Source organism: Podarcis cretensis (genome assembly GCF_951804945.1).
Source record: "Podarcis cretensis genome assembly, chromosome: 11".
In the NCBI taxonomy this organism is placed as follows: domain Eukaryota; kingdom Metazoa; phylum Chordata; class Lepidosauria; order Squamata; family Lacertidae; genus Podarcis; species Podarcis cretensis.
The window spans coordinates 20,549,574-20,560,451 of NC_137180.1; the positions used below are offsets into that span (position 1 = coordinate 20,549,574).

At 41.4% G+C, this 10,878-nt stretch overlaps 1 long non-coding RNA gene across 2 annotated transcripts in view; it reads left to right on the forward strand.

Moving 5' to 3' along the window:
• The window catches only part of LOC307226903, a 32,077-nt gene extending 25,644 nt beyond the window's left edge, over window positions 1-6,433 (forward strand). Inside the window, exon 4 of one of the 2 annotated variants that reach the window (XR_013843677.1) lies at window positions 6,179-6,433. This is a non-coding gene — a long non-coding RNA (uncharacterized lncRNA). Of the gene's footprint in view, window positions 1-4,017; window positions 4,097-6,178 lie in introns of those variants that run through there. The other variant, XR_013843678.1, reaches the window with a different exon arrangement.
• Window positions 6,434-10,878: the final 4,445 nt, after the last annotated feature.

Genomic DNA, 10,878 nt, shown 5'->3' on the forward strand with positions numbered 1-10,878 from the left:
ATTATGGTTAGTTTGCATTACGTTTTAACTTTCCATTCTTTCTTGTAAACTGCTCTGGAAATGCCATTAAAGGCTGTTGCAAAAGTACCTTTAACCAATCAACAAACAACTAAAAAATATTTGAGTCTTTGAGCTAGTCAGATAAACTTGGATAACAGGACTTTTGCATGACTTTTAGGGTGCAAAAAAGGAAAAGAAATAAAACTTTTAATTGTAAAGTATCAAGTAATAAATAGTGTGGAAACATCGTCAGATAGATTTGTTACCATAAAATAAGGCAGTTATGTGGTGATTTTGCCCTTTTCATTTGGTTCCAGAGAATGGGAACCAAAAGAATAATAATAATAATAATAAATCAAAATGTATGCCTGCATTTTTGTCTTGCCTTCTGCCTGTTAATGAACTGCAATTACTGGGCAACTAGCAGCATGTTATGGATTAAATGAGGATGCAAATGCTTGATTTACTGACTAAATTATAAGGAGTGGTGGATGAATCCTCCTCGATTTTTGAAGGCAATTATTAAAATCACGGTGTTTTATTTTTATTCTTAAAATCTCATATCCAAATCTCTCTCCGTCCCCCATTGTTGGCATCTGTCTGTCTCGAGTGACAATGGAGTACGCCTCCAGGGGTGAAGTCAAACGTCTGCATTAGCAGCACCAAAGTGACCTCCCCGGGGCGTAAGTCTGGGCAGTGTGTCTGGAGGTATAATTAGGTCATCCCAGCTAAAGGGCAGTCAGGAGCTGTGGGGAAAAAAGGACAGGCAATAATGAAACAGTAGGGCATTAGGACCCAACATGCATTCGTCAAATTCTATTCTGTAACACAAGAATGGGAACTGAAAGGAGCCAGCTGAGAAAACTGGGAGGATAAGAGACATAACAAATGGATAAGAGTGAGTGGAAGGAGAGAAAGGCTGCTTATGTTTGTAGCTCCCGCAGGTTACAAATGTGTCCGAAGGATCCAGACTGGTGGAAATGTATAGTCCCAGATGAGACTTCTTTTTCATTTTTCTGCCTCTCTTGTGTGAAACAGCCATAACAGATCAAACACAAGAGGCCATCCAGTGTCATTCCACAACAATGGAATTTGAATGCAGCCAGTATTTTTCAGTGGAGCCAGGTCACACAATCAGATGTATGCCATTTAGTGAGGTCGTAGAATGATATCGTGTCAAAAATTTTTTGCTGGTAGAGACAGAAACCTTTCCCTTAAGGCAAAAAGGTATAGGACCCCTGGATAGTTACATCCAGTCAAAGCCAACTATGGGGTTGCAGCGCTCATCTCGCTTCAGGCCGAGGGAGCCGGCGTTTGTCCATGGACAACTTTCCAGGGCATGTGGCCAGCATGACTAAACTGCTTCTGGCTCAATGGAACACTGTGACAGAAACCAGAGCACACTGAAATGCCGTTTATCTTCCTGCCACAGCAGTACCTATTTATCTACTTGCACTGGTGTGCTTTCAAACTGCTAGGTTGGCAGAAGCTGGGACAGAGTAATCACCCCATCGTGCAGATTCGAAGTGCCAAGCTTCCAGTCGGCAGGCCCAAGAGGCTCAGTGGTTTAGACAACAGCGCCACCCGCTCCCTTATACATCCATGGACTAATGCATTTTCTGCCATGTCTATACTTCCTTCCATGCTATTCAGGAGTTGTTTTGAAACCTCTGCTCTATGGTTCGGGTTTACAGTACTGCAACAGATGCCTGCCCTCTGCCCTGATCATTGGGGCAATTTACCCCAGTTTAATTCAAGCTGGCAGAAATTCTGCAGGTTCCTAAATTGTTACTGACACATATCTAACCATGGGGGGAACTGGTTGTTTAGACCATGTGGCCATAGAGGAAGGCAATTCCCCCCTTCCTCCCAATGCATTCACAGTCTGGATCCTGCCAATTCTTTATAAAGTGGTGCTACTAAACAACCAACAAATGCACAGCCAACCATAAAGCATGGATCTGGTTAAAATGCCACACCAGGTGGAAGCACACTACTGGTTTCTTAATTGCATGTGCATCACAGTATGTTTGCAAGCACTGAACATGTGGGATACAGTTGTCTGCACCTAATGTGCAAAATATGTGTGTAAATTAGCCCTTTGCCACTCAAGAAATTAAGAAGTAAAATCACCTGTTTTAGCTTACACACTGCATTTCCCCGAGCAGTCGAATTATATCTGGCATTCAGCTCTTCATCTTTTGTCCATGCAGATATCTGCGCATGAGCCCAAGGAAAGGGACATTGATGTGGTTGTCTTAGCTCTCCCTGTGCTTGTCTAAAAATCCATTGTTTGAATGGCTACTTGTCAATGGAGGGGTTAAAGTGGAACAATTTATCTACTTGAATGCTGGGAAAGGGGAATTCAAATGTCTATCTGCTGCTGATCCACATTCAAAGGTACTTACTCTGTATAAATGGAGGCAGAGAATAGGCTAGGTTGTTTTTAGGATAAAACCTAACATAAATATAAATGGGGGGGGGGGGGAGATCTTCCAGAACAAGGTATTCCAATTAGTTCAGTCCAATTTTCTATTAAGCTGTGTGCTGTAGATAGACATATTGGGCCTTTTATGAGCTTCATTGTAATGTTTATCATTTATTTGTTCATTACAAAAATTTTGCTTCTCTCAGCATTTGAAATGCACAGAGATGCTTTCTTTAATCTGGGGATATTAAATTTTGAACTGCAGTTACAGGAAGAGCCAGCAGAACTGCTTCTAAGACTGCAGGAGTTTTTTGCTTCCAAGAATACATATTGCTGATAATCTTTAAATTCACCGTAGGTGCCCGACTATAGGGCATAATAAAATCAATTGTCGAAAAGGAAATTGACTGCAGCATTACACGGAAACGTTTGTGCTTAAGAAAGCCAAGCATATATTGTTTTGCTGTGGGCAAGAAATATTTCAGAAATCTGTTCTGTGCTATAGCAGCTGGGACCAATTCAAGGGAGCATCTCCTGATAGAGATCCCTTGCAGGCTGAGTGAGAACCAACTTCTCAGCCTCCCTTCCTTGTTTCAAGGGGTTTGGGTTGGAACTGCCACCAGGCAACTACTAGCAAGAGGCGGCTGCTTTCATCACCAGCTGAGTGAGATCCAGTTGATTCTTCGTCCCACTCACTAGCCCCAGAGGAATTTGGTGGGAGCTGCTGTGTGGTAGGAAACCAGAGCTGGATGACAAGGTCAAGTTCAGGAAACATTACCTGGATAATCCCGGTTACATAAGGACATTGGGTAATTTCTGTTCATGCACTACTTGATCCGAGCGGGACTTTTGTTTTGAGAATCTTTTGCAAGCCACTTTGAGGGGCTATAAAGCGAGATGTAAGCCTTTTGTGTAAAATGAAACAATATATTATGCCTCGCTGCTATTTGTGAAAGTCAAAATATATCTTTTAGCCTCTGTTTTTAGAGTCAAGGAATATTATGCTCATATGCACAAATGAGCGACAAGAGCTACAATGAGCTGCATGAAATACAAGAGAAGGTTGAAGAGGAAGCCAAGCCAAGACTTTCCCAACCTTGCTGAACTTGGTTTAAAGCAGGCCCCAGTGTCCTCATCTGCTCTACCACTGACTCTTTAGCCTTTTAGTTAATATTCATGCTCAAGGAGCAGTGTGGTGTGGTGTGATGGTGTTGGGCTATGACTTGGGATACCAGACTTCAAATCCCTGCTCAGGGATGAAACTCACTGGGTGACTTTTGGGTGAGTCAGTCACTCAGCCTTACCTGCCTCATATGAGGATGAAATGGGGAGGAAGAAAAACATGGACGCCCCCTTCTGCTCTTTGGCGGGAAGGTGGAATACAATTGTAATAAGCAAACAAACATGGAGCCAGGTGAAGTTATACTGTGAGCTCGCTGCTGCCCATGGGTAATGAAATTGTTCTTGTGTTGACTTTGGGGATCACTTTCGGGAATCAGTATGGTGTATATTGGTTATTCTGTTTTTGTATGTTAATAAAAGTTTGAATATGTTGCCTTATTTCTGCCCTCTTTTTTGGTAATGCTCAGGGATGATAAGAGTTGTAGTCCAATAATACCTGGACAGCCACAGATTCCCCAGACCTGCTTTGGTTCATCAGCTTTTTTGATGACTTACGTTAAAGGCAATAAATCCAGAAATCAGTGGCACAATACTCTGCTATTTTTGCAATGATGCAGATAGTAGATTTCAATAATTTATTCAGAAATTTATGTATGTTGAATGTCCTTCCACAGCGTATAAGGACACTGGACTGGAAATAATGACTTTATTATGATATTTCAAGATTCCTCATCTGGAAATTATGGGTGGGAAAAAACAATCATACCCCATAAAAATTGCAACCAAATCTTTTGTAGATCCACATAAAATATTTTTTTGTCTTGATTTAGTGGAAACAAGATATATTTGATCCGAATTTGAAAGAATAATTCTGAGAGAAACTTCTCAATGAATTAGTCAAATATTGACTCTGTACTGAATAACAAACTGTGCAAGCAGTACTATCGCTTAAAGGGCATGGCAGATTTATGAGTTGGGATAAGGAGGGGAGGAGAGGAAAGATGGGTTTTCTTTCATAATTTAGAAGTCCTTTAAGATGATACAGTGATCTATGTTACAAGGTCTCAAACCAAAGAAAATATACTTACCTTTGATGTTGATTGAAGTAGTACTAGACAAAACTGAAGAATCACTGAGTGAGTCTAAAGTCACAATATTTTTGTTAACTAATGATACCATGATAGCTAATCCATGGTAAATATCAGCAAGGCAATGCTCTTGTTGGTTTGTACAAATTAAATTAACTATTCCCCATCATGCTTCCCAACATCTACATGAACCTACCATGTGGACGTCTCCATTGAAATGTCACAGCTATGCTAATAGCCTATGAAGATCTTTGCCTTGTTTCCATTTTCTGAGTCTAAGAAGTGCTGAACAAGTATGGGGCACAGCAGTTTTAGACTGAATGGGAGTATGGAAGGGGGAGAAATTCATTCAGCTTTCATGTTAATATGAACCCTACATAACTCACACTTCTTGAGCTATCTGAATCTCTCACTTCACCAAATTTTTTGATGAAGTTCTCCAACCAAAAAGTTGTGTACGAAAAAGCATGCCAAAGGTAAAGTGTACACAAAAGTTGCATATTACTGTAAACAACATGCAAAAGTGCATTAGGAATAATTTCTTATAATTGAGTGAATTAAGAGGAAGGCACTCAAAATGTTTTGAATATTTTTGCAAACTATTATTTTTTTAAAGAAACCCTTGTGGAAAAGGAGCCATCTAGGATTTCTCATTTAAACTGAAAGATTTGCCCTAGATGGAAGCAAAGAAATGGAAACTTGCTCAAGACAAGATGGAGGAGCTGTTGGTTGGAGAAAATATGCATGTACGGCCAATCTTTCCTACTGCCTCCACTTCCTCATAGAAAACTACAAAGCAGCCACAGCAAAAACAGATCGCTCTCAATGCCCGCTGTGACTCACCTCTCCCTGAAAGCTTGAAGAAGGAGGGGCATCTTTACCTGCCGAAAATATAAACATTCTTGACTGAAACCTTACACCGTAAGGAAAATTAATGTCTACATCAGAGTAAAGGAATGGAAATGGTTGCCCACCTGGTCCTGTCTAGCTTAACTCAAAACATTCACATCACATTCAGCGTACAAGTTATTTCAATTATATGCTACTTTTGAGTACGTAACTCCTGCTGAGGAAATGTTGGGATCAGGTGCCAGTGTGGAAAAATAATCACAATATGCCATCAAGAGTCCCAGTGCATAAACCAAAAATACATTTCGCCTGTCCCGTCCCGTCCCCTCCCCCCCCGCAATTTCCCTCCAATGTAAAATGCAACTCTGGCTATTGTACTTATGCCTCTTTCCAATGCTGTGTTGTTTAGATACTTTTGTCATGATAGGCTCCAAGGTCAGCCTTTATTCATAAGGTTCAGGCAATAGCTGGAAGTGAATATATATTGCCGTAAAATTGCTATTCATATTGATATAGCCATACTTGCAGCTATTGTGTATGACAATATTTAGATCATAATCTGGTTATTTTGTCCTACACTGAATGTAAGACAAAGCATCAAAGATATTTGGATTTATATTTAGACACTCTCTCGCAGCTTTGGGGCTCCAATCTTTTAAAGCCCAGCTTTCTTAAAACCTGCGTTTTTCAGCAGGTCTGTGCAACTTGTTGAAATCTAGGAAGCCAAGCACAGCTCACAGTGCCGTATCTGCGAGTTCACTGGGCCTTCCGGAGGCTATGAAACAAAACAGAAGAATAAACACCACAAGAGAGCTGTCAAACAATGGACAGGCCCCCAAACATGTCTGATAGAACTAGTTTGGTGGATCATGTTGTGCAGGCTTGATCTGGAGGAGAAAATTGAAGGGAGGAGAAATAAATTTGCAACATGGTCATCTAAAAGAAATCTTAGACTGGACATCCTTTTGATCATCTCCACGGATTTACAACCCATGCCACCTTCAGTGGCAAAGATGGTGGTTGGCATTCCATAGACTCCATCTTGGAAGTGCCATCTTTCCCATCCACCATCATGAATGACATTCTATTGTGAGAGGAGCTAAACTTGGAATATAGTAAGCTGTATCAGAAGGGAGCACCTAGACAGAGCTTTTAGCCTTATTATCTATTGTAACTGACCGTGGACGGATGATGTTGCCTTCCAGTAATAAATGTACCAAGCTATGCCTCTGTTTGGTCATCAACTAGGAGAGAGAACATCCTTTTGACACTCATAAAACTCTTCACAGATCTACTCAGTCTTTACTGACTACAAAAAGGTGCTAGAATTTAAGATCTAACCACCTTTTGAATCCAGGTATGTCTGTGGTTGCTTGAAATTGGACTCTATTGGACTATAAATAAGGAAGTTATAGTACACCATTGAAAATGGTGGATTCTATAGGCTTGGTTTTAATCACAGCTATCCCTGATTGATGGGCTTCCCTTTGTAATTTGTTCTACTGCCGACTATTCTCATGATAAGTTAACAGCAGAACAAGTAACCATGGGAGGTAATGGAGTCCCTCAGAGGATGTTTCACAGGCTAGGCAACATTAACATCTGTAAAGTACTTGTGATTCTTCCCAAAGCCAGTGAGTTATTCAATCTTAGGCTCTAAGGATTTATAACATCTTTTGGTTTGGGGGACATAAGCATTTGTATTGCAGCTATTAGTTATGGCTGTTTCCTGGAATCAATTGAACAGAGCTGCTGTTTCTGATTTTTCTCTGTCTCATATTATTCTTGCTATACCAATTATTAATGGGTGTTCTGAGATAATCCAATATCTGTTATAGCCTTGCTTCTGTTTCTTATTTTCAAAGCACCAATAACATGATGCACATTAGAAATATGCAAGGCAACATTAATTGTTTTTCAGTATCATCATTCAAACACGAATACTGGTTTACTTTCAGTCAAACAGTCAAATCTGAAATTGTATCGTATGTCCGCTATGGAAGTTCATTTTAACTGTGTTACAACAAATGGATTGTGTCTAAGGGGTCAATTTAAATTTCAGATAGGTGCAGAGGGGTGTGTGCATGCCTGCAAGGGTAGTTTTGAAATTTTCAGAGGAAGCGATTTGCTTACCCACCTCTCTCTGAATTATTTTGGGAGGAATTTGTCTGAAAAGAGAAGGGAGGCACAGAAAGGGGTTCACAGCAGATAACAGAAAATACCAAAGTCTAACAATGAGGTAGGTTCAAATGTGGATGCTCATGAGCTTAGAGGGTGAGCAGAGTGGGACCGAGAAAGCTCACTGGGTGACCTTCAGCCAGTCTCTTAGCGTAATGCACCTCAAAGGGTTATCAGAAAGGTACCTGTTCAAACCAAATGCACACCTTAACTGTACATAAAGATAAACTTGAAGTCAGACTAGAACAAGGGTAGCAAATATTATGCCCTCCAGATGTTGGACTACAAACCCTGACTGCAGGATTTTTCTCTGCTGCTGCTGTTACAGCAGCAACACCACCACTCATCACCCTCCTTGCTCCCCGCACCCATTGGATAACATTTGAGAGGGGGCAGTACTGCTTTGGAGTGGGAGCCGGGCTGGGCCCTCATCTGTGATGGCCACAGGCCATCTATCTTAATTTATTCAAACCGGAAAGTCCTAACTTATAGATTAATTAAATCACTTGACAGATCTCTCCAGCCTACAGATCACGAAACGTGTGCATTCCATAGATCAATTAGGCTGGGTTCTCTCTATGTTACAGAAATATAGGCTGAGGCATTGCATTTGGGGTAAATTAAAATGGTGCAGCACCATCACAGATGTGAGCCAAACTCCTATTGAAAAGCAGCTGCAATGCCAAACCTGGTTGGCTGAAGGCTGAAGGCCTAGTCATTCACACATGCACAGAAACCATGTGAAAATGCTAGATATCGTCTATTTGGAGAACTTCGGGGGGGGGGGGGGCGGAAACAAACAGGCCTCAAATGAGTCAAGGCATGTGAGGAAAAAGTTCCAGCCAAGAAAGTTAACAATGCTGTAATTGTCATTGCTGCAACTGATGACAGCAGTCACCATTGTCAAGAATTAATCTGCAATAAGGATGAAACTCTAGCACTACCCTGCTTACACAATGGAGTTACGTGGAAGAAAGCAGGAAGGGATTAGGATCAGCTCCTCAGCGTCTTAAATACTCTGTCTCCTTGACTGAAAGCTTCATCTTCAGTTAGAACGTGAGCGGCAATGCCAGAGGGGATTTTAAAAAGATATTTTCTGGGGCTGGGGGGGGGGGGGAGAAAGGAGATGCATAAGCAAATGCACTCAGGATAGTTGCAACTCTTTCATGGCTGTATATAGGATTCACTATCCTCTTTGATGGGATGTTTGGTTTAGGTGGGATTAATCTAATCTTACCCTTTGATGTATGCACAGCAGTACTTATAGATGTTAGCTAATCGAACAAACACAATAAAAAATGCTTTAAGAAATATTCTACATTTTTTATTTTTGCAATGATTTTACAAAATATTTAAGAGAGCGCTGCCAATATTGGTATCTGGGTGAACAAGTCATGATCAGTAGATCATGTCATTTTGCGGGCTCTGTTGCAAACCTTTTAATTAGCTTTAATTATTGCAAACTGGAGCTGGAACATAGACAAGCCTATTTTCTAGAATAAGTGACAAATTAAAGTAAAAACGTAAACATGGGCATGTGGAACATAATCCTCTTGTGGACAAGGAAGAGAGAACTGCTTGTATTCAGTAGACAGGATGAAACTGAACTTTCTTTGTCTCTAAGGGGTGAATGCACTATCTTGCAGCAAAAGAAAGGATATATTATATAAAATATTTCTTTCTGGATTGGGAATCTTATTAAATGCATCAGTTTTTGAGATATTGGATTCCATTACTTCCAGCCAACATTTGTAGATAGGCAACACACATATACAATGTAAGGAGGTTATTGCATAACCCCCATTGGAGGGTTTGTGGTACGTTGGAACATCGGGTTTCAAACGTACTTCATTCCGGAAGACTGTTTGCATAGCTGTCAACTTACAGACTTGAAAATAAGGGACCAGCAGCCTCAAAAATAAGGGATTTCCTTTCCCCCCAACATGTACCCCCGCTCCAGACAGACCTTTTCCCCGGCAAGGGTGAGTGGGCAGTCATTGACGTATCCATCCGATTTGAAGCACAGGTATGTTCAACTTCTGAGCCCCTCCAGGCCAAGGGCAGAAAGCCCAGCCAGCAGCCAAACGAAGCCTCAAGCGGTGGTTCCCACAGCACAGCAACCCGGCAAAGGGGATGCAGCAAGGAAAACCACCGTCACCTCTCCGCTGGGAAGCGCTGAGCAAAGGCAACGCGGCCGATTTGATCGGCACAAGGCATGCAAGCTCCGCCCCCCAGTTGTTCTTAGATTCCTTATTGGGTGAGCAACGCAGCCAAGCAACACAGTTGGAGCCCCCCTCCTCCCTGGCCGGCAGGGAGGGAGGGAGGGAGAGGAGCTGCTTCCTTTGAAACCCGGGAAATTTATGGGATATTATCAATCTGGGACAGCAGCGGGACACGGCCCTGGGATAAGGGAGTTTCCCACCAAATAAGGGACGGTTGACAGCTATGACTGTTTGTCTTCCGAAACATTAGAAAACAGAGGATTTTGCGGTCGGGAAAATCCATTGTACATCACAATCCTAGATTTGCAGGAAGTCAGGGTAGAAAAGGCGAATAAAATTGAAGGCAGGTTGCACAACAGCATTGGGTGTGGGAGAGAGAAGGGGAGGGAGATGAGAAGAGGGAAAAGGTGCTTTAAAACAAAGCACTCACTCTCTGCCTCATGAGACCAGGGCCCTTCAGGATCTGATTTCTTTCCGCAGGGCCTGTAAGACAGAGTTGTTCCACCTGGCCTTTGGCTTGGAGCTAATTTGATTCCCACTCCCCTCTTTCTTTTTTATTTTCCTTTCTCCTCCTGCGATGAGGCTACATTTTAATATTTTAATGTTTCAATATTTTAATGTTGTATTTTAATTTTGTTTTTAACTTGTATTCATTCAACTTGTTTTTATTATTGCTTGTTAGCCGCCCTGAGCCCAGCCTTGGCTGGGGAGGGTGGGGTATAAATAATAATAATAATAATAATAATAATAATAATAATAATAAAAACAAATGGCAGAGGTTTGCATAAAGGAATATTTGAGGGCTCCACATTCTTCATCTCTCTCACATGAGGCAGCTGAGGAATGGAAGAGGGAGAAGTTTTTAGTATAGTGAGAAGGAAAGAACACAGAAAGGGGTGTGTGTGGCCATTTTAAAGATTGGCAGAAATTTGAAAAAAGGAGGGTGGAGAAATACAAAAAGGAAAAAAATTTGAGAGGATAATGGAAGTGT